The sequence below is a fragment of the Staurois parvus genome, unplaced genomic scaffold, assembly GCF_062004578.1.
Source record: "Staurois parvus isolate SC_StPar_1 unplaced genomic scaffold, SC_StPar_1.0 ptg000244l, whole genome shotgun sequence".
Lineage (NCBI taxonomy): Eukaryota > Metazoa > Chordata > Amphibia > Anura > Ranidae > Staurois > Staurois parvus.
The window spans coordinates 2986311-3011241 of record NW_028318040.1 but is presented as its reverse complement, the minus strand read 5'-3'; the positions used below and the strand labels follow the sequence as shown (position 1 = coordinate 3011241).

Below are 24931 nucleotides of genomic sequence, written 5' to 3'. Positions count from 1 at the left end.
GGGATACAGACAGGTGCTGGAAAGACACAGAGATATGTTGGGGTACAGACAGGTGCTGGAAGGACACAGATATATTTTTGGGGTACAGACAAGTGCTGGAAGGACACAGAGATATGTTGGGGTATAGACAGGTGCTGGAAGGACACAGAGATATTTTTTTGGGGTACACACAGGCGCTGGATGGATACAGAGATATTTTGGGGGTACAGGCTGGTATGTTGGGGGTACAAACAGGTGCTGGAAGGACACAGATATAATGGGGGTACAGTGGTGACAGCGGTATACTGGGGAAGGACTTCAATAAGTATAAACTAGGATAAGGCGCTGTGCTGAGAGCAGCTGTGCTCTTCTGGGCATGACACAAAGTCCAGTGTCCAGAGAAACATCACAGATATCAGGTGATATAAACTGGGACTGTGTCACCCCAGCTACAGGCTGTTTTAATATTTTGTACTTTTTAAAAAAATTGTGACTTTATTTTTTTTGAGGGGGGGTGCAAGTGTGCAAGTAGCTTGTCTTGCTTAGGGTGCAAAATAGTCTAGCACCTACCCTGGCTGTAATAGGCCATGAACACAGCAGTATGAATAAACAGTAAAGGTAATTAGTTCATGTCAAAGGCCATTAGCAGAAAACAGCTGAAAAGTATGATGGCTAATGGAACACACATCTTGTAACCTGAACTTGTTACTGAAACATTCCTGCAGGGGAGTTGTAAGGTGTAAATGTAACAAAATGGGTAATTGGCCAAATGATCAGACAGGGAGTAACTGTAATTTGAAGTTTGCTAAACAAGTTCAAAGCTAGAATCAATAATTCAAAACAGTATCAGAATGGTAAGGAGTATGCACACACTGCAGATTAAGGGCACTGGGCTTTAAAAAATGCCTTAAAATGGGCTTAAAAACAGGCATTTGCAATTTTTTCTGCCTGTAAACAGACCCCTATGTTAGTCTGTGGATCTGATGTACTAAAACTGGAGAGTGCAAAATCTGATGCACCTGTGCATGGTAGCCAATCAGCTTCTAACGCCAGCTTGTTCAGTTAATTTTTTAAATAAAAACCATAAAGCTGATTGGTTTCTATGCAGAGCTGCACCAGATTTCACTCTCAGTTTTTGTAAATCAACCCCTATGTGTTCATGCACACATAGGCAACTGCAGGCTCATTAGAAGAGGAGATTTGACAGGCTGAAAAGAAAACCCATTACCAGCGTGTTCAGGAGAGGAGCTTTTGCATAGACAAAAGCACAAAATGTACCTAAATGCTAGATGCATTTAGGCGCGTTTGCATGATAATGAATTCTAATTGTCCAAAAAAATTAATATTCTGGCCAATAGAATGCATTAACAGCAAACACAGCAACATGCATAAATGCGCATAAACACGTGTGCAAAAGGTGGCTTTAGGCATGTTTTAGGCTTCTTTTTCCTGCCAGAAGTAAAAAGTGTTCAGAGGAAAAATTCAAATGCCCAATGTGCATGAGCCCTAATATACAACGGATTGTGAAAGCTGCACAAACATAGATTGTTCACAATAATGTTCCTGTGGCTCAATCAGGGTAATGTGTGGCTGTATAGCCTAATCCCTATAAGATGATATAGCAAGAGAGTCAAGCTGAAAACCACTACTTCAGTAAAACAGTTTTTGAACACAGCTTCTTACAATTGTCCTCATAAAAAGTGTCCCTCATAGTGAAATCAAGGTATCTCTGGTAACACAGGCAAACAGCTGGAAAGATCCAAGGACAATGGACCATCCCACTGGAACTATAGTTCTCTGACAGCAGTAAGGGAGGGGATCCCCACAATAACTGGGTCTTCCAGAAAAGCTTTATGCTCTTAGGTGCCTTTCCAGCTGTCTAAAGGCTGAATCTGGCAATTGAAGACCCTCTCCTGGCTGCAGATCACTTGCCTTGATACCTCGGCCTCATCTGGGTGGCACCTGTGAAGCTAAAAGAAACGAATGGTAGCTGAGGATTTGTCTTTCATGGGCATGTCCAGAAAACCAGGGAATTTGGGGAAAAGGAATTAAAAGGGCCTGCATCTGTGTCAGAGCATGATCAGTACATGAGCACCATGCGCTTCCAAGTAAAACCTAAAACATCATATTTTCCTTTCAGTTATTTACTGTTTTAGCTTCTAGACAACTTGCTGAAGGAAAATTATTTAATTTTGTTTGAATATTAGCATGTTAATATTGTTGAGCATTATATGGAATAGAGCAAACTGAACCGATTATAGATTGTTTACTCATCATTATTAAAGCAAAAATGGGACTTTGACAAAATAGTGTTGATTAAAATCTACCGTTCTAGCATTGGCTTTCACAAACAGTGAAATTGCACGCCCTTTAAATATTAGCTGTATATTGGGTTTACAAGGAAACAAGCTAAGACCTGCCTCAAACCGCATTTTAGATAGAAGAGCAATATTCTGCTTTTCTGTCACATGTTTTGCTTGCATGTGTTTTTGGCAGAAGAATGTGTCTGTAAGCCAACAAACTTCTTTCTGTCGTTTTACCAGTTTAGCAAGGGCTGAAATGATTTATCACTGCATAAATGTATTTGTCAAGGGAGTCTCATGTTAAAATTGCTATTTTCTAGCTCCAGTCAAATTTCAGTTTAACCTTCTAACTGCCTGACTCTTGGGTTAATTTTGCACCAGTGTTCTACAATAACTGAATCTTCAGGTATCCCGGTTCACTTCAGTATAATTCCTCCAGAGGTATCTCGATGTCCATGTTTGTTTTTCTAAAACATATGTTCTTTGAGCCTACCATACACATCCCCTCCACAATCACAATCCCCCATAGCTCTCAACTGTCCCTCATTCAGAGGGACTATACCACTTTTAAATCCAAATCCCTGTCTCTTTTTGCTGCTCAATTGTCCATCCTTTTGGCCTGCTTTATCATTTTTGTATGCAAGGCCAGCCATACATGGATCAAAGAATAATCGGCTGATTTTCGCTCTGTTAGTGGGGCAATGGCACCGGCCGATTTACGTGGTTCCTCCCCATTTTGTTTATCGGGCATGCTGGAAAATTCATGAAATATGACCGATTTACGAAATCATTGGTGGTTCCATCGGATTACAGAACTAATTATGTTTACAATTTTAGATCGAAAAATCATTCGGAATTTGACCCATGTATGGCCTGCTTAAGCATAGTCCTTTGCCCCGCAATACCAGCAATTTCCTTCATTTGCAAAAATTGGTGAGAATAAAAATAGGATTACATACTTTCTAAAACGGGTAATTTTAGGGGGGGGGGATTGGTTGTACTGTGCTGGCATTTTTTTTATATCCTTTTTAAAAGAAAGTAAGGGCAAGTTTTTTTTCCAAGATCTTTGTTATTTTTCCCATTTTACACAGTGTTGAAAGCTCTATCGGTCTCAAAAATGACATAAAATTCGTTTGGGTAAAATGTTGCATGAGCAAGTAATTGTCAGTCAAACTATCACAGCACTGAAAACTGACAATGGCCTGGTAATGAAGGAGCATTGCAGGTTGGTACTCAAATGGTTAATCATATTTCTGCATATTCTTCATGATTTGGATAGCTAGGAGCATGACAGCGGAGTGTCTTCTGTCTACATAACATGTGCTAATCTCTCTATCTTTTCAGAAAGTTGGGAGGTATGTAATTCCCCGTTGGTATAAATAAAATGAGTATAAACAAATCTGTTCTAAAATCAGTTGTTTGCTGTGCAGATTGATTATACAGTTTATGTTCCTTTATCACTATGGTATTGTAAAATGTAAGCCTAACCGAGGAAATGCTGCTTTTCATTGGTTTACAATTTACTATAAAAGCCAGTTATAGACTGGGGCAGTGGCCATTTTTTGTACTGACAATTTACTATAAACAGAACAACATTGTTTTCCAAAGTGGAAAAGTTACTCAGACTACATTAAACTTAGAACATAAAAATAAATAATTAGTCCCCTTCTGCAATGAAGTGACAAACCTCATGTAGCACCTTCCTAGGTTACTAACCACTTGCCCTCCAAGAGGATTTACCCTCTTCCTGATCAGACCATTTTTTGCGATATGGCACTGCGTTACTTTAACTGACAATTGTGTGGTAATGCAATGCTGCACCCAAATGAAATTTATGTCCTTTTTTCCCCACAAATTGAGCTTTCTATTGGTGGTATTTGATCACCTGTGCATTTTCTTTTTTTGCGCTATAAACAAAAAAAGGCCAACAATTGTGAAAATAAACAATATTTTTGACTTTTTGCTATAAACATATCCAATAAACAAAATGTAAAAATTTTATTTCTTCATAAATTTAGGTCAAAATGTATTCTGCTACATGTCTTTGTTAAAAAAAAAAATCCCAATACATGTAAATTAATTGGTTTACGTGAAAGTTTTAGCATCTACAAATGTCGTTAAATATACTGGAATTTTTTTTTCATATTAGTAATGCCAGCAATCGGCGACTCATAAAGGGACTGTGGAACTGCCACGGGCATCCTGACACTGGGTGGGAAAAGCACTGACACTGTACTAATGACACTGGGCAGGAATGGGTTAACATCTGGGGCAATCAAAGGTTAACTGTGTGCTGTTTTACTATGTGTGCTGTGTGTGTTTTACTTGGGAAACATGCTGCTGTGTATTTCTCTGCCATGCAGAGAAATACACAGCAGCATGTTATTTCTTGCAGGAGAGAGACCTGTGTTTCTTGGCGTTTGCCAGGTGTCGGCAAAGAATCTCTGGCCGGGACTTGGTGATTGACTTCCATAGCTGCCAATGGTGGCGCGGGTAGGGCAGCGCATGCGCACTTGCCCCCTACCCAGAAATGCAAATCACGTATATATATGTGACATTGCGCAGTCCTGCTGCCCTGTAGCAGTGTTTCTGCTATAGGATGGAAGGCAACTTGCTAGAGTAGGTAAATTTAGTTTACTTACTTTGTAGCCTGAGGAGCAGGGGTTAATTTTGTTAGGAGGCTGTGCTGTGCTTCAAAGGCCGTGGCTGTTACCTCCTTCTTTCTCCTGGCAGTTTGAGAGCAGAATGCAGAGTCCAGCCGTCTGCCCCTGGGGCAAAAGAGAGAGAAGTCCGAGAGAGAGAGAGAGAGAGAGAGAGAGAGAGAGAGAGAGAGAGAGAGAGAGAAGAAGACTGCTCCAGGATATCACTCAGCCATAGTTCCAGCTAGGCTTAACTGGGACTCCAAGCCAGAATCAGCCTGTGCATCAGCTCTCTGGATTCAAGGAGGTATTTAAAGGGACTGAGTGAGTACCCCTACCAGCCAGCATACCCAAAGCCAGAGAGAAGACAGTGTAGTGCAATACTGCACATGTCTGGGACCAAGAGGACAACTTGAGTGCAATGCAAGACAATTAGGAGCACCCCCAATATCTCTAGCTTTGGTCGAGAGAAAGCAGGTGCTGTGCAATGCAGCTAGGTTCTGCATCTACAACTTGTTGGAGCTTTCATTCATTTTATACGCTGTGTCATCCTTCCCATTGGTGTGCAGCTCAGTTTGAAGCAGTATACAACAGCCAGAGACTTTAGCAGGTCCTCAATCATTTGTAAATAGTTTGCAGCATTTCTTCAGTTTGGGGCTTCCTATGTAGCCCGAATCCCTATCCAAGTTCTACTGAAAAATAAAACAAAACAAAAACAAAAACCCCTAGACTGTTTTCTAGAGCCATCTGGAGTGTGTAGAAATTTCCTCTTGCCTGGCTGTGGGTGCTGTGTAGGAGAAAAGTCCTGAAATCCAGTGGCTCTTTCAGGGGTAGTGCAACACCCATAAAGCAGAGTATCAAAGGGAAAGGTAGGCAAGAAGCTTAAATGAATTAATAAATAGTGCTGCGCTACTCACTAATCCTAACCATAAAGCAAAAAGTAAACATCTGACAGAGCCCCTAACTAAGGTAATATTAGTGCACACCTTGACAATAACCAAGAACAAGTGATTGAAAATATCAAAAAAGAATAGATGCCCTGCTAGGCAATACCAAATATGAATAAATCAGTATGGGCAACTTCAACATATGTGCAAATAGATAATCAAGGCATAAATAAAAATTATAATTTTATATATATATATATATATATATATATATATATAAAACTCTCTATATATACAAGTGAAACTCGAAAAATTAGAATATCGTGCAAAAGTTAATTTATTTCAGTAATGCAACTTAAAAGGTGAAACTAATATATGAGATAGACTCATTACATGCAAAGCAAGATAGTTCAAGCCGTGATTTGTCATAATTGTGATGATTATGGCTTACAGCTCATGAAAACCCCAAATCCACAATCTCAGAAAATTAGAATATTGTGAAAAGGTGCAATATTCAAGGCTCAAAGTGTCCCACTCTAATCAGCTAATTAAGCCATAACACCTGCAAAGGGTTCTTGAGCCTTTAATTGGTCTCTCAGTCTGGTTCAGTAGGAATCACAATCATGGGAAAGACTGCTGACCTGACAGTTGTGCAGAAAACCATCATTGACACCCTCCATAAGGAGGGAAAGCCTCAAAAGGTAATTGCAAAAGAAGTTGGATGTTCCAAAAGTGCTGTATCAAAGCACATTAATAGAAAGTTATGAAAAGGGAAAAGTGTGGAAGAAAAAGGTGCACAAACAGCAGGGATGACCGCAGCCTGGAGAGGATTGTCAGGAAAAGGCCATTCAAAAGTGTTGGGGACTTCCACAAGGAGTGGACTCAGGCTGGAGTCAGTGCATCAAGACCCACCACACACAGACGGATCCTGGACATGGACTTCAAATGTCGTATTCCTCTTGTCAAGCCGCTCCTGAACAACAAACAACATCAGAAGCGTCTTACCTGGGTTAAGAAAAACAGACCTGGTCTGTTGCTCAGTGGTCCAAAGTCCTCTTTTCTGATGAGAGCAACTTTTGCATCTCATTTGGAAACCAAGGACCCAGAGTATGGAGGAAGAATGGAGAGGCACACACTGCAAGATGCTTGAAGTCCAGTGTGAAGTTTCCACAGTCTGTGTTGATTTGGGGAGCCATGTCATCTGCTGGTGTTGGTCCACTGTGCTTCATTAAGTCCAGGGTCAATGCAGCCATCTGCCAGGAGATTTTGGAGCACTTCATGCTTCCTTCCGCCTACAAGCTTTATGGGGATGCTGACTTCATTTTCCAGCAGGACTTGGCACCTGCCCACACTGCCAAAAGCACCAAAACCTGGTTCAATGACCGTGGGATTAATGTGCTTGATTGGCCAGCAAACTCGCCTGACCTGAACCCCATAGAAAATCTATGGGGCATTGCCAAGAGAAAGATGAGAGACATGAGACCGAACAATGCAGAAAAGCTGAAGGCCGCTATTGAAGCATCCTGGTCTTCCATAACACCACAGCAGTGCCACAGGCTGATAGCTTCCATGCCACACCGCATTGAGGCAGTAATTGCTGCAAAAGGGGCCCAAACTAAGTACTGAGTACATATGCATGCTTATACTTTTCAGAGGTCCGATATTGTTCTATGTACAATCCTTGTTTTATTGATTGCTTGTAATATTCTAATTTTCTGAGATTGTGGATTTGGGGTTTTCATGAGATGTAAGCCATAATCATCACAATTATGACAAATCACGGCTTGAACTATCTTGCTTTGCATGTAATGAGTCTATCTCATATATTAGTTTCACCTTTTAAGTTGCATTACTGAAATAAATGAACTTTTGCACGATACTGTAATTTTTCAAGTTCCACCTGTATATATATACATATATACATAGTGAAGGAAAAGAGTACTTGATTTTGAATGTTTGCCCACTCACAAAGAAATGATCAGTCTAAACATTTAATGGTAGGTGTATTGTAACACTGAAAGACAGAATAGCAACAAAAAATTCAAAAGAAATGCATGTCTAAAAAATTATGTACTGATTTGCATGTTCATGAGGAAAATAAGTATTTGATCCCCATTCATTCAGCAGAATTTCTGGCTACCAGGTGTCTTTCATACAGGTAACAAGCTGAGATTAGAAGCAGTCTCTTAAATGGAGTGCTGCTAATCTCATTTTGTTACCTGTATAAAAGACACCTGTCCACAGGAGCAATCAAACAATCAGATTCCAAACTCTCCACCATGGCAAAGACCAAAGAGCTGTCCAAGGATGTCAGGGAAAAGATTGTAGACCTACAAAAGGCTGGACTGGGCTACCAAACTATCGCCAAGCAGCTTGGTGAGAAGGTGACAACAGTTGGTGCAATCATTCGCAAATGAAAGAAACACAAAACAACTGTCAGTCTCCCTAAGTCTAGTGCACCATGCAAGATCTCACCTTGTGGAGTGTCAATAATCATGAAAACAGTGAGGAATCATCCCAGAACTACACTTGAGGGTCTTGTCAATGATCTCCAGGCAGCTGGGACCACAGTCACCAAGAAAACAATTGGTAACACACTAAGCTGACAAGGATTGAAATCCTGCAGTGACCGCAAGGTCCCTCTGCTCAAGAAAGCACATGTCCAGGCCCATCTGAAGTTTGCCACTGAACATCTGAATGATGCAGAGGAGGACTGGTGGAAAGTGTTGTGATCAGATGCGACCAAAATCAAGCTCTTTGGCATCAACTCAACTTGCCGTGTTTGGAGGAGGAGAAATGCTGCCTATGACCCCAAGAACACCATCCCACCTGTCAAACATGGTGGTGGAAACATTCTGCTTTGGGGGTGATTTTCTGCTAAGGGGACAGGACAACTGCATCGCATCAAAGGGACGATGGACGGGGCAATGTACTGTCAAATCTTGGGTGAGAACCTTTTTCCCTCAGCCAGGGCATTGAAAATGTGTCGTGGATGGTTGTTCCGGCATGACAATGACCCAAAATACACGGCCAAGACAACAAAGGAGTGGCTCAAGAAGAAGCACATTAAGGTCCTGGAGTGGCCAAGCCAGTCTCCTGACCTTAATCCAATGAAAAATCTGTGGAGGGAGCTGAAAGTTCGAGTTGCCAAACATCAGCCACCAAACCTTAATGTCTTGGAGAGGATTTGCCAAGAGGAGTGGGTCAAAATCCCTCCTGAGATGTGTGCAAGTCTGGCCAACTACAAGGGATTTGCCACCAAGTACTAAGTCATGTTTTGTGAAGGTGATCAAATACTTATTTCCCTCATGAACATGCAAATCAGTGCATAATTTGTTACACATGTATTTCTTTTGAATTTTTTGTTGCTATTCTGTCTCTCAGTGTTATAATACACCTACCATTCGATTTTTAGACTGATTATTCCTTTGTTAGTGGGAAAACATTCAAAATCAGCAGGGGATTAAATAACACACACGCACGCACACACTCACACACACACACAGCACAGTGGCTTAGTGGTCAGCACATCTGCCTTGCAGTAAATGGGTCATGGGTTCAATTCCCGACTATGGCGCCTCCTGCATGGAGTTTGCATGTTCTCCTTGTACTTGCATGGGTTTCCTCTGGGTACTCCGGTTTACTCCCACACTCCAAAGACATGCTGGTAGGTGAATTGGCTCCTGTCTAAATTAGCCCTAATATGTGTATGTATGAATGTGAGTTAGGGACCTTAGATTATACACCCCTTGAGGATTAGGGACTGATGTGAATGTTCAATATATATGTGTTAAGCGCTGCATAAAATTGACAGTGTTTTATAAGTACCTGAAATAAATAATATATATATATATATATATATATATATATAAATAAAAACAAAGCAGGAAGCTTGTCCCTCATCTGTCCGATTCCAAATATCTGCACCGAAAAGACCACCAAAATATATACCCCTGCAGATCTGCACATCATGGCTTGCACCTTACCCCCGTATGTCTACCTCAGGGGCAAATGACAAGGCACATACTCTAATTTACCACAGCGAGTAACTGTTATTGATTTTTTTTTTTTAGATTAAATTAATGGCAAGCAGAATACATTTTGAACAGGTCAAGGGCTGCCATAGGCCCATGAAGGTGATCTGACATTATTGACTCTCCACGTTTACATTAAAAATAAAGTATATTCAGTTTATTAAAATTCTAATTCTATGATTGTTTTATAGCCAACAATCTATGATTGTAAGGTACAAAGCCTTCTAAGCACAGCCAAACCCATGTATTTCTGTTGAAATGACATGATATTCAGCCATTTTTAGCCATCCTTTGAAGAAAGCTATTTAAACAAGTGTCAGCATGTAAGTCTACTGGCTTTATGGAAACATTTACTGAAATATTCTTGAAGATATGTTAATCTGTATAAGGCAGCTCATGTTAAAAATATATGTCTAGGCAAATAGTTAAATACTCTGTTTAAACTTGAATAACCTTTCCTATGAAAATCACTGAATAGATGGTAGTTGCTTGGCTGTCATGCTAAGGCAATGGTTTCAATACTTTCTATAGCATTTGGCATGAATCCTTAGGCCTCATTCACACAGCCAAATTGTGCAGAGAAGTGACATCACAATTTCCACCTTGTCCAATCAGAGAAACCCTTGCATTCATTGGGAGAATGCAAAATGTTCTCTGAATGGTGCCTGTACCAAGCAAGAGACCTCCAGTGTTCACTAAGCAGCAGGGCAACGGCTTGACACAGGACATAAAAGCTAGTGAAGATTGGTAGTGGTGGTGCCTAGTATAGTGATTTCCAGCTTCCACTGGGATCCCACAGGTATGGCACATGCATATATGTATTGGTCCAATCTAGACTGTGCAAAAATAGCCATGTTTAAGCTTCATCTTTAACCACTTGAGCTCCTGAGGATTTACCCCCCTTAATGACCAGGCCTTTTTTTGCTGTTTGGCGCTGCACTAATTCAAATGATAATTGCGCGGTCATGCAATGCTGTACCCAAACGAAATTTACGTCCTTTTTTTCACACAAATAGAGCTTTCTTTTGGTGGTATTTTATCACCTGTGCGCTTTTTATTTTTTGCGCTATAAACAAAAAAAACACGAAAATTTTGAAAAAAAACAATATTTTCTACTTTCAGCTATAAAACATATATCGTAAACTCAAAGTTAGTCATAAATTTAAGCCAAAATGTATTCTGCTACATGTTTTTGGTAAAAAAAATCCCAATAAGTGTATATTGATTGCTTTGTGTGAAAGTTATAGCGTCTACAAACTATGGTATAGATACTGCAATTTATGCCTTTTTTTGCTATACAGCGCTGCACTAATTCAAATGATAATTGCGCGGTCATGCAATGCTGTACCCAAACGAAATTTACGTCCTTTTTTTCACACAAATAGAGCTTTCTTTTGTTGGTATTTTATCACCTGTGCGCTTTTTATTATTCGCGCTATAAACAAAAAAAACGAAAATTTTGAAAAAAAACAATATTTTCTACTTTCAGCTTAAAAAAATATATCGTAAACTAAAAGTTAGTCATAAATTTAAGCCAAAATGTATTCTGCTACATGTTTTTGGTAAAAAAAATCCCGTGCATTAGCGGCCAAACTGGCGCTATCTGGGAGGGGCGCTAACACTATCGGAAGTCACCAGTGACACTAATACAGTGATCAGTAAAAATCTGTTCACTGCAATCAATGACACTGGTGACAGGGCAGTGAAGGGGTTAACTGGGGGGGCGATCAAGGGGTTAAATGGGATTACTGGTGTACTGGCGAGCAAACTGGCGCTATCTGGGAGGGGCGCTAACACTACTGGAAGTCGCCGACGACACTGATACAGTGATCAGTAAAAATCTGTTCATTGATCAATGACACTGGTGACAGGGCAGTGAAGGGGTTAACTCAGGGGTGGGGGCGATCAAGGGGTTAGACGGGATTACTGGTGTATTAGTGGGCAAACTGGCGCTATCTGGGAGGGGCGCTAACACTAATGGAAGTCGCCAGCAACACTGACACAGTGATCAGTAAAAATTGGTTCACTGATCAGTGACACTGGTGACAGGGCAGTGAAGGGGTTAACTGGGGGGGGGAAGAGATTAAGGGGTTAAATGGGATTACTGGTGTACTAGCGGGCACACTGGCGCTATCTGGGAGGGGCGCTAACACTATCGGAAGTCGCCAGTGACACTGATACAGTGATCAGTAAAAATCGGTTCACTGATCAGTGACACTGGTGACAGGGAAGTGAAGGGGTTAACTGGGGGGGGCGATCAAGGGGTTAAACGGGATTACTGGTGTACTGGCGGGCAATCTGGCGCTATCTGGGAGGGGCGCTAACACTATCGGAAGTCGCCAGCGACACTGATACAGTGATCAGTAAAAATCGGTTCACTGATCAGTGACACTGGTGACAGGGCAGTGAAGGGGTTAACTGGGGGGGTGGGATTAAGGGGTTAAATGGGATTACTGGTGTACTGGCGGGCAAACGGGCAAACTGGCACTATCTGGGAGGGGCGCTAACACTATCAGAAGTCGCCAGCGACACTGATACAGTGATCAGTAGAAATCGGTTCACTGATCAGTGACACTGGTGACAGGGCAGTGAAGGGGTTAACTGGGGGGGGGCGATCAGGGGGTTAAATGTGTCCTAGAGTGTTCTAACTGTGGGTATGTGCTGTTTTATTCATAATTTGTATGTCTTCTTCTCTGTCTGGAACAGAATGTGTCCAGGCAGAGAAGAATGATATCATATCCTGTCCTGTGTAACTGTCAACACAGGACAGGATAGGACAGGGACCGATCATCTGATTTCAGACAGACATCACTGGCTGAAATCGAATAATTGATCCCTCCGGGATAAAAATGGTGTCACCCGCGGGTCGACGGGAGCGCGCACACGTGCCCCCTGCCCGCGAAAACGTCGGGAGCGCGGAGCCCGTTTTAAAATGTGCTTTTGCGCCCCAGTGCCGCCCTGCACACGTGTATATGCAGTGGCAGGGCGTCAAGTGGTTAACTGCTTTAGCGCCGCCCCATAGCAGATATACTGCTACAGAGCGGCACAGGTGTGCAAAATCACGTATATATACATGATTTTGCATTTCCAAGTAGGGGGTGCACGCAAGCCTCACGGGTCCCCCACTGCTCATTGAGTCAAACACCCTGTACACTCTGTGTTGGAGCTTAGGATTTGATGGGTTTGTCCTCAACATTATTTGGGTCTTGTGTTGGCCATTCAAGTCCTGGGCAATGCATCTTGCAAGGAGATTACATGTTTCACCATACTGTACCTGGAAGCAACTGTATTTGCAATGGCTCTGTTGTAGCAGGGGCCAAGCACAGCAAATTAGAATATAGTTCAGTTATGTGGTAGATCTCTAAAGCCTCATTCACACAGGCGCATATATGCATACCCCCGTGTGAAAGACCTTCTTTTCTCACTTGGGATGCACAGCTGTTCCATGCATGTCCCATCCATGTCTATTGGGAAGCAGCAACTGCATGGACACAGCCACTGGTCCCAATTTGACAGCCAAGCAAGATATTGTGCTATACCTGTAGGTAAAGAAGAACCAGAACCTTTGCTAAGTGGAAGAGTAGGTTTGATAATAAAGTTGGCAGTGCCTCCACCTAGGACAGGGCCTGTGTGAACAGAGGGGATTCCCTTCCTGGGAAATTATTCAGAAATCTAAACAAAGTAATTTGGAGCAGAAAAACTACTGCAACCAGCATATAACAGTAACCATAAGTATATAGATGCATAACAGTATAGAAATAATACAAGCTTTTTTATATAAAAATACATTAACTGCTTCCCATCTGCCCATAGTCTCTAGAAGACAGGTAAGAAGCGGTGCTGATGCGGGCTAGCGTAGTTGCATATCGGCCTGCATCGGCGGCTCCTGCGTGGCTCACAGCCCAGCGATCAGTATGTTGTCTGAATACAGCGAATCACATTACCGCTGTGTCCGAGTGATCATATGGGGTTTTACCATGTGATTACTGTGTCCAATTACAGCAATCACATAAAAACAATTTAAGTGAAAGTGTGAAGATCAGTTCTCTCTGTTCTCACTATGAGATCAGAAAGAGGCAATGTTGCAGCCTGTGAGTGTACAGCAGCCTGGCATGTACACTCACAGACTTCTGTGTCTCAGTGTCCCTGATCACTGCCCCAGTGTAGTCATAATAAATAATGCATCTAACCCCTGTCACTTGTCCCAGTGCTCACAATAACACGCCATACTAATGTCTTGATCATCACCATACCCCATACCAGCATCCTGATCACTCCATACACCATAACAGCATCCTGATCACCGCCATACCCCATACCAGCACCCTGATCACCACTATATGCTATACCAGCACGCTGATCTCTGCTATACGTCATACCAGCACTTTGATCACCCCCATACCAGCGTACTGATCTCCGCCATACCAGCATCCTGATTACTGCCATACCAGTGTCCTGATCACCCCCATACCCCATACCTATGTCCTGATCACCGATATACCCCATACCAGCGTTCGGCATTTAGGGTCTCAACTGATCAATTTTCAAATATTTATCCCATAGTTTGTAGACTCTATAGCTTTCACACAGACTAAATAATATACACTGTTTTGGGTTATTTTTACCCAAAACATTTACCAAAATACAAATACTAAAAATGAAAATTGGCTTTAACTGGAAGGGGGTGAAAGTGTTCAGACTTGAAGTGGTTAATAGAAGTACATACATACAATATGCAAAAAGGTATTATCAGCAAAGGACCGATTGACGTCTTGGTGGAATTGTGCAAACATACCCAGGTATACAGTTAGGTCCATATATATTTGGACACAGGCACAATTTTATTTTTTTCAGGTATTTACCAAATCATATTCAAGCTATAGTTATATAATGGATATGGGCTGAAAGTGCACACTCTCAGGTTTAATTTTAGGGTATGTCCATCCAAATTAGAGGAAGGGTTTAGGAATTACAGCTCTTAAGAGTAGCCATCCCCCCTTTTTCAAGGGACCAAAAGTAATTGGACAATTGAATCAAAAGCAGTTTTATAGCCAGGTGTGGGCTACTCCTTCATTATTTCTTCATCAATTAGGCAGGTAAAAGGTCTGAAGTTGATTCTAAGTGTGGTGTTTGCATTTGGAATCTATTGCTGTGAACCTACATCATGCGTTCAAAGGAGCTGCCCATGCAAGTGAAACAGGCCATTGTAAGGCTTCAAAATTAAACAAATCCATCAGAGAGATAGCAGGAACATTAGGAGTGGCCAAGTCAACAGTTTGGTACATTCTGAGGAAATAAGAATGCACTGGTGAACTCAGCAACATGAAAAGGCACGGATGTCCACGGAAGACAACAGTGGTGGATGATCGCAGGATTCTCTCTATGGTAAAGAAAAACCCATTCTCAAAGTCAAGAGAAGACTTCACGAGAGCAAATACAGAGGGTTCACCACAAGGTGCAAACCATTCATAAGCCTGAAGAATAGAAAAACCAGTTTAGACTAAAAAATATCTAAAAAAGCCAGACTAGTTCTGGAAAAGCATTCTTTGGATGGATGAAACTAAGATTAATCTGTCACAGAATTACGGGAAGAAAAATGTGTGGAGAAGGCTTGGAACAGCTCATGATCCAAAGCACACAAAGTCATTTGTAAAACATGGTGGAGGCAGTGTGATGGCATGGGCATGTATGGCTTCCAGTGGCATTGGGTCATTGGTGTTTATTGATACTGTGACAGAAGACAGAAGAAGCCAGGTGCATTTTGCAGTACTTAGAGATATACTGTCAGCCCAGATTCAGCCAAATGCAGCAAAGTTGATTGGACGGCGCTTCACAGTACAGATGGACAATGATCCAAAACACACTGCAAAAGCAACCCAGGAGCTTTTGAAGAAAAAGTAGTGGAATATTCTGCAATGGTTGAGTCAATCACCTGATCTAAACCCAATTGAGCATGCATTTCACTTGCTGAAGGCAAATCGAAAGACCCACAAACAAAGAACAACTGAAGACAGCTGCAGTTAGAGCCTGGCAAAGCATCAGAAAGGAGGAAACCCAGTCTTTGGTAATGTCCATGGGTTCCAGACTTCAGGCAGTCATTCTCAACAAAATATTAAAAATTAGCATTTTATTTATGATTATATTCATTTGTCCAATTACATTTGAGTCCCTGAAAATGGAGGGACTGTGTAGAAAAATGGTTGCAGTTCCTACAATTTTTACTTGATATTTATGTTCAACCACTTGAATTAAAGCAGAAAGTCTGCATTTCAAACTCATTTGGATTGTTTCATTTTAATTTATTCTGCTGGCATACAGAGCCAAACGTATGAAAATTGTGCCTGTGTCCAAATATATAACTGTATGTGTGAAGAGATACCTCCAGATGAATGTTGCAGCAATATTCAGTTGCAGAGGCCCCCAGGAATGAAGTGGTGTCTGTTTTTGTGTGTGATACCTGAAATCTAAATTTGAGGTCATGAGGATTTCCTCCAGCTGTTGTCCAACAAGCCTGGAATGGAACTTCTCATTGTCAGGAACTGTGGTGTGCCACTGAAACTCAAAGTCAATCTACTCTGTGCTTTAGTGCCCCTCTAATAGTTTCTTATCTGACAGACAACCAGACCTCTAAGCATATGATCCTGATGTGGCGACCAGATATCTAATCTGTCTCTGGCCAATGCTGGTTACTGATCCCTAAGCTAAAACTAGCTATAGAATCCCACACCAGAAGGGACATGATTAACTTGAATAACAGGAACTGCATACAAGCTATATTGCAATAAACATGTTCACCTACTAATATACTGTATACTGGAAGACCTAGCTATTTGGCACTGTACATAGGAAAGAATAACAGAACAGGGCAGAGATACTCTGTCTGTCACAAGGATTTTGATATACACTCAGCAGCTGCAGTTTAACTGTTAGATCATAGGAATGTTTACATAATAGTCCCCTGGCTTGGGATTTAACAGCATGGACAGGACATGTGGCCGAGGCTTTCTCCACTTCCTCATTCCAGGGTTTTAACGCCAACAACCTAGGGACAGGAAGTACAAAAAAAATGTACAGGCAAATATACAAATTCAGACAGTAGAGGGCAGCAGATCACTACACCTGCATGACTACAGCAGAATCTGGCATATTTTTGAGTGAAACTCACAAGTGTTTGCAAGTTTAAGAAAATCAATTAAGCATCTGAGAGAGCACTGTCTGATTTGCTATTATTCTCTGTGGACAGTGCAAATATTACTATACATCTGTGGCCCTTTGTAAAGTTTTGTAGGTGTGGAATGTCAGATGCCACCTATTTCAAATGGTTTATCTTGACTTGTATTCTATTGCTTTATGCTAGAAAACATCAGCCTTAGAATTCTAAGCCAAATGTTTTAGTATGAAGTCTGTACTCCAAAGTGAAAAGACTGAGATAAATTATTGCCTGTAGACAAGCCAGTTTAGATTCTTTATCAGCATATGCCCCAGATAAAACATATGGTCTGAACAGTGCTTTAGCACAAATCCTTGTTCAACACTCTTAACAAGGCTGCTTTTATAAAATAGACAGTTGTGAGAAACTCCATGCAGCACTCACATCAATGTAACTTCCAATTGCTGCACTTCCTTTTCTGCTGACACGTGAAATCTGAGTCCTGGATAAATGGTAAAATGATGGCATTCATTTTTAAGGTATGCTCAACTCTGTTTGCAGATGACATATTACTTTTCCACTCTAGAACTCATATCGATATACCTCATATAAAACATATTTTTGTGGTGTATGGCAGATTTTCAAGTCTTCATATTACATTTTCCAAAAGTGTAATCCTTCAACTGAATAAGCCCAACCCACAGTCTCCAGCAACAAACTTTGAGTTTTCCCTGGCCAAAGACCACATTACTTATTTCAGTATCAAAATTGTCAGAACTCCATCCTCTCTCTATCAACTTAATTACCCCCACTTATTTAAAAAATATTTAAATACCTGGAGGCGTGTAGGGCACTGCCGATCTCAGTTTTTGGGAGATGTTATTTATATAAAATACCATACCGCTTCTTTAAGACATAAGGATGTAAATGTACTTCAAAACACTGTATCCGCTTTCTGGCAGAGCAAATGCCCTCACATTGCTCTGACAAAAGTATATCTCCCAAAGGGGGAAGGAGGTTTGAACCTCCCTAACATTAAGGTCTACAATCTCGCTTGCTTTCTTAGACATGCCTTGGACTGGCTCACAGGTTCCTCTAAGTTCTACAACTATCACTTAGTGAGTCCATCATGTCTTACCTGTGGTCCCTGCCAGGAATACTACATTCCCAACTTCCTTGTCTGTCTCCTGAATTAGGAAGTTCTTTTATGATTAGAGATAATGTCATAACCTGGAGGGATGTCTACAAGGCCATGGGGCTTTCACCACACATTTCGCACTTTGTCTCACCATGTCATAACCCATGTTCCCACAAGGCATGGACAAGGCTATTTCTGGCCTTAATTCAATTCTGACTTTCTTTTCAACAGACACTTTTCAACCTAAATTGCTCTAAACATAGGGTAGCGTATGTCCGCTTCCATCAAGCCATCTCATCTATTATCTACAGTTTTCGAGTTATTGGGAATCACTGTCCAGAAATATATCTTCAGGCCTCAAGTGTAATTTTCTGGACTTGCAAATCTGTAGATCCATTACCTCAAAATCAGATCTTTACATGCCTTTGCTGCAATACTTTAGTAAATCTATTGCCAGTTCCAATGTGGTTAAGTGATCCAAAGACTTTTTTATGGAGGATATCCTCGACAAGCTTCTCTACAGCTACAGAAGAGTTGCGTCTTCCATCTCCAGTAAAATATGGAGAGACAAAATTCAAAATTACCCACCTTGCCTAAGTCTGTATCTTGTGTCTGCTCTTAAGCCGTCATGACCTACATTGTCCCGTTGCCCCAAATGTGATCAATCAACTCCTACTCTATTGCATTGCCTATGGTTTTGTCCAAAATAGCGGGACACTAGTGAGAACTTACATCCAACCTATAACATGGACATGGCTTCCTGATGATCCACTCTTACTTTTGTTCAGCTATCAAGCTGTAATCAGGACTGTTTATACATCTGTCTCCTGGCATGCAGGAGATGCATCATGAAAAATTGGATTCTTCCTCATCTACCTTTTATCGCTGATGTCCTATCATCAATTTATTACATATTCGCATACTTAATACAGACATTGAAGCATTCAAATGTTTTTGCAAATGGGAGTCGCACCTTGAGGTTACTTACCCAAAGGAGACAGCAGATCATATTTTCCATCCTTTTCATTTCACTAAATGGTTCCTTAAGTGGCAACTTTAAATTCCAGTACAGCCTTGGCCTCCCTAACGGATAGCATGGAGCCCTCTTCTGGAGAGGGCATTTCCTCTTAACACTTCAATATACTGTATATATATATATATATATATATATATATATGGCTACCCCAATATTTTATTCTAGCCATCCTGAGGGTCTTTCTTGGTCATTTAACTTGTATTAGCTATTACTCAGTGTATATTTCTCAAATATTTAGCTTAGTGGGCCTATCCCATTGTATTTGCTATGTTGTTACAGGTAGATTTTTTTTTCTTTTTCTCTTTCCTGCACCATCTTAGCCTTACACGATTCCAGGTTCTATAGTTTTCGCCATAGGATTTATCTCATTCTAAGCTGTGGTGGTTTTTGATTTTCCCTTCCGAATATGCTTGATATTTTTTTTTCTTTATCTGTGGTTCCATGCTCTTAGTTTTCTCTTGTATGTAATATTTGGTGCATTTTTTTCTCATGAATAAAATATATATTTTTTTAAAGTGTTTTTGAGCCATATGACATTTACAGGACCACCCACAGCTTAAAATGTTAGGGTTTGGTTATACAAAGATTTAAAAATAAAGCACTATACAAGTTGAAAAATTATCTTGATTTATTTGCACCCAGCCATATCGAAATATGTCCATATGTTTAATTGCTCACAGCAGGATCCAAATTGGTATCTAAATCCCAAAAAGTTATTTTCAACTTGTCAGTTGCAAGGAGATCCCAGAAAAAAAACCTGAAGTGTATTGCAAACCAAAACCTTTTTTTTTATTTTGGAGAGTGAGGAAGGATTAGAACCCCTGTCAGGTGTTTGCTGCTATCTTGCTATTATTGCTGTTTACTCTCACTTTCTGTCCAACTGATAATGGTTTCACCAGACAGGAAGTGATCAAAAATCTTCAACAGGGACACAGACAAAAATAGAAATCTGGCAAATTCTATATATTCAAACAATAGTGCAGCGCTCCCTTGCTAATTAATTAGTGTACTAAAAAACATATTTATATTAATTAGTGTGCCAAAAAATGTTTTATATTCTTAAATTAATAAATCCTAAACTTGTGATTATAAATCCAAAATAATCTATATAATTAACCTAAATATATGCAAGTATATTAATAACCAAAACAATATAATTATCCAATCCAATAAAACGAAAACAATATAACCCATCAACAAGTGTCCAAAAAGATATTTAAATGAATAGTTCTCCAATACTAATATATGGATTTGTTCCAACACATTGGATGGCTTCAGGATAATTGTTCCTCTATTATGCGCTTACCTCCTTATTTGCCTACTTAATATAGGCTGAAATAGCTGTTTGTCCTACAGGGACAGATGCAAATACTGCTGCTCCTGAACTCCTTCCTAGATGGTTCCACACTGCAATTTACTAATTATCCACCTGATGTCTCTCCAGTGTGTAGTTTCTTATGGTGGTATAAGGATGGATGGATGGATTTCCCCTTCTCACCTCCAGGGGTCTATTCCTCCTTGTATCCCCTCCAGGTCTCCACATACATGATACCAAAAGCAAAAAATAGTGCCTTATCCTTTAAAAACCTTTATTTATATAGCCAGTAATCCCACTCACATATTTAACAAATGAAATGCGCCTTATCAAACTTTGTGTGTGCTCAGCACAAATCTCGTACTCGCTGTGATAAGCCGACTTAGCGTGATGACGTCAGAGCCCCTCCCCTACGCGTTACGCCACCGGTCATGTGGCTTCATCAGGGGGAATTTTGGCACTTGATTAAAAATCTGGCAAAGGTTTAAGCCTTCTGTACTACTAAAGAAGAGATTTATTATTTCAATATGTGCTGCAGATGTAGAGATCATCTCACTTCTTGTCTGATAAAACACTGTCAGCAAGAAAGGAAGTTAGAGCCCCAGATAACAATAAAACCTGGCAGGGCTGGTATTCCCTCCCCATTCTATTCAATGCTGGAAACAGTTTGGCCTGGCCTACACTTTAAGCATACAGGGAAATCTGGGGAGGTGTCTCCTTGGGGTACATTGGCAATATCACTATATTTGTTATAATAACAAATTTACCATATGATGTAAATTTACTGTATGATGTGACATTTACTTAACTTAACCTAACTTACTTAATTTTCCATATTTGGCCAGAGGATTGTTTTAGGTGTTCAGGGAACTCTGGGAAAAAAGGAGGCAGACCAATACAACAATATAGAAGGTTCCTCAATGTAATTGTGATTACATCCTTAGGCTCTTTTTGTACACATTAGGCACCACCCTTGTTTCCTACAGTAATAACAGTACCCGAGTGTTGATTTCATAGCAATCACTAATGAAGGACTCTATTGAAAACCGCTTTTGTTACCCAATGACTAGTTCCACTGACTGAACAGATTAATCTAATGCTGTTTTTGGGTTGTCAAGTGTTAGTCCATTACCTGTCAGTAAAGTGTGAGATGCCTTGTATCAGATAGGCTACAGGGCATACTGGCAATAAATCTGGTTCAGGGAAGTTGCAACAGACACATATGCTGTTTCTAATATATCTGGCATTGTGGTAGATACACATGTTTCTCTAACAGTGCTATATCAATGGTGGGATAGAAAGGAGGGCTATTTTCTGTATTTACAGTATGTCCTGATTTTTTACTTGAGCAAGGAAGGGTCTAAATCTTTAAATTGCTCAGTTATGTTATAGAGCTTGTCAGAAAAAGATTGAAATAAATTAGCAATCTTTTTTGGCTTGGGAGTGGCAGAACCGTTTGGATCTTTCAGCATAAGGATAGACATACTACTGTCGTTGTCATGAAGAGCTCTGGTATGAAGTTTTCCAGGCTCATCTCTTGTTTTGTAAGAGGTGATGGGTGTAATCTCTATAAGGTTTTTGTAAGAGCAATTGCCTACCAGTAAATTACTGGTCCTTCCACTGTGTTTGCAATATGTGGGGGCAGGTAATTTGCGCTTGTCAACTTCTCTAAGCCAGGTGTGATGCTTAATAAATACTCCATGAAGGACACACTTGCGTGCTTCTCAAAGTAGGGGTAATTAAGTATTATTCCCCTGGTGATCTGCAAAAAAAGCATGATAGAGTCATTTTTCTTACTGACACATAGGGAATATTGTAAGAGGATGCCATTAAGTTTCCAAGTCCACAACCTCTGACAAATGCTTTCAGAGATGCCAGTCTCCCTCCTATGTATATGGTGGAAATGTCCCAAGATCAAGAAGTTTTGGACCAATGTGTACTAGTTAGCACAAACAATATTGGGCAAGAGCTTACAAAAATCATCTAAGGAAGCATTGCTGAATGTAAAATCATCTGAATTAACTCTTAATATAACTTATAGAAACAGAAAAGTAGCCTGCCTGTGTATATGTAGAGTAAGAACACCTCTAAGTGGAACAGTACAACAGAGAACCTTCCCCTTTCGTGCAAGGCTCACCCATCCAGATTGAAGTGCAGAATCATCAGAAGGTATAACATAGAACAGAGGGTTATTGTTCCTTTCGGGGGGGGGGGCTTCCTCACCAAAGGTGGAGAGCCTCAACAGAAGGGCAAGTAACTATCTGACCTATAACCAGAAATATAAAGTCCCATATAATGTGTTAATTTGTAAATGGGCCATAGGTGGGTGTTTTAATGGGGAGTAAACTGCCATATATTTTGCAGTAGTTCTGTATTCCACAGCAGCGAATGGCCGAAGACTCAAAGGGGGTTATTTACTAAAACTGGAGAGTGCTAAATCTGTTGTAAATCTGCATAGAACCCAATCCGCTTCCAGGTCTTATTGTCAAAGCTTAATTGAATAAGCTAAAGTTTGAAGCTGATTGGCTACCATGCAGAGCCGCACCAGATTCTGAGTGCACCAGTTTTAGTAAATCCCCTTTATAATGTTGAGTGAGATCAATAATGTCAATGAAAAAAGCATATTGTAATATAACAGGTAACAGCAATATTGACAACCATGACACATAAATCCATATTGCACATAATCTGTACATGATGAGTACAAATTTCTCACTGTATAATAAAACAGAGAACACCCACATTGCTGTGGGGCCTATCATCCAGACTGAAACATAAGATCAATGGAAGACAAAACATGCTCATCTCAAGATGGGTTATACTCACCAAAAAAAAAGCAGGTTGGGGTCTTATAGAAGTAATTATTGGCCATGTAGGAACACAGGAATAATAAAGTCCCATTATAAAGTGGGGACTTGAGTTATTCATTGTACCAGTTTAAGTAATGACTAAATTCCCAAGGGAGTAACAACATAAGCAATAGCATCAAAACAGACCCCCAAATGAATGGGGTGGGGAAGGAAGTTAAGGTAGCCCAACAGCCCAAGGATGAATAATATAGTAATACTCCTGTAACGGTATCTGAGATGGTTACAAAATAGCCAAGTGGCTTCAGCCTAGAAGATGTCTGAGGCTAGGAAGCAAACAAGGATGAAAGAGTCGCCTCATTCAAGCAGATAGATCCCTTGCCAGACAAAACTCCCAGGTAATCTGACAGGTATATTTGTAGAGAAAAAAAAAGAAAGGAACAAACAGTGGGGAAGGTATAGCCAAAGAGATGGAAGGCTAGATCAAGAGAGGTAGCTGCACCAGAACATTAGGGAAGCAGTCTTTTGATCAGTTTGTCTGTGTAGATGAAAGAGGCTGGGAGTTGTTGTTGGCTCAGGGATGTGCATCTAAACTTAAGGAAATAGTGCTGTCTTAGAAGGACTTGATAAAGGGTATTGGGGGATAGTTGTATGTAGATGGGGATAAAATCTGAACTGTCTTGTTAAAATGCAATTGAAATCAGATCAAGAAAACCTTTAGAAAGTGAGGTAGCAGGAAAGTAGAGGAGGCTGAATATTATTCTTCAACCAGTCTAGTAGACTAGTTTAAGCTGATTTTTTATAAATGGTGTCCTGCAAGACAGATAGGGAAGGATATTGATTTGTACCCCACTAGGTCAAGAGTGCCTTTTCCCATGCTTTATGCCTAATTTGTTTCTACCCAGAAAGAAATGAGTTTGACACACAATATTACTGGGTTTAGCGTCAGGAGTATTAGTGGTATCCTTTTCTGGCATAGATTCAGGTATACCTCTGATTTTGATGTTATTTTTCCTGCTCCTGACTTCTAAGTCATCCAAGTGCAATTGGTGAGCTATGAAGTGACTTTCCAGGGAGGTATGAGCTGCTTCCATCTGATCCACTATGCTCTGAAGAGTTAAACTCTAGAGGTGGTGGCAGTTAGATCAGAAAATAAATCTTCCATTTTCCTTCTGAATGTGGCCTCGAGCCTTTTAAATTGTAAATTCGGGTCTTGTCTGATGATGAATGAGTTGAGAATAGCTCTCAATTGTTTGCTTTCAACAGTGTCCATGTTAGCTGCCATGCTAGCTGAATATTGCCCGTAGTCTACAGGAAAAAGTCCTGGAAATCGCCTACCACACAGCCCTCTGAGCAATGTAGTGCATCAATCGTGTGCTGCAAGGTGTTTGCATTCACATGGGGAGAGTCGCAGTCCTGTACTCCATGTAGAGAGGTCAGGAATATGTCTTTCTCCACAGGTCATATCTGATCCTCATGTTGGTCATATTACACAGACAGCCAGTCTGTGTTCACAAATGGGTTCTGGAGGATTTTCACCATCTTTGAATGAATTTATTCCTCTGGAAAATGTACTCTGATAATGGGTATTAGCACCCTAATGGCAGCACTTCCCAATTTTTGCTATTTAGAATAAGTTTTCA

The 24931-nt window shown here is 40.6% G+C and overlaps 1 long non-coding RNA gene across 2 annotated transcripts in view; it reads right to left on the bottom strand.

The window, feature by feature from the left end:
• The window catches only part of LOC149459839 (uncharacterized), a 356271-nt gene that overhangs the window by 170561 nt on the left and 160779 nt on the right, over positions 1-24931 (bottom strand). Inside the window, exon 3 of one of the 2 annotated variants that reach the window (XR_016313187.1) lies at positions 4925-5050. The exons of the other annotated variant lie outside the window; for it this stretch is intronic. This is a non-coding gene — a long non-coding RNA (uncharacterized LOC149459839). The remainder of the gene's footprint in view (positions 1-4924; positions 5051-24931) is intronic. 2 annotated transcript variants of the gene reach the window in all.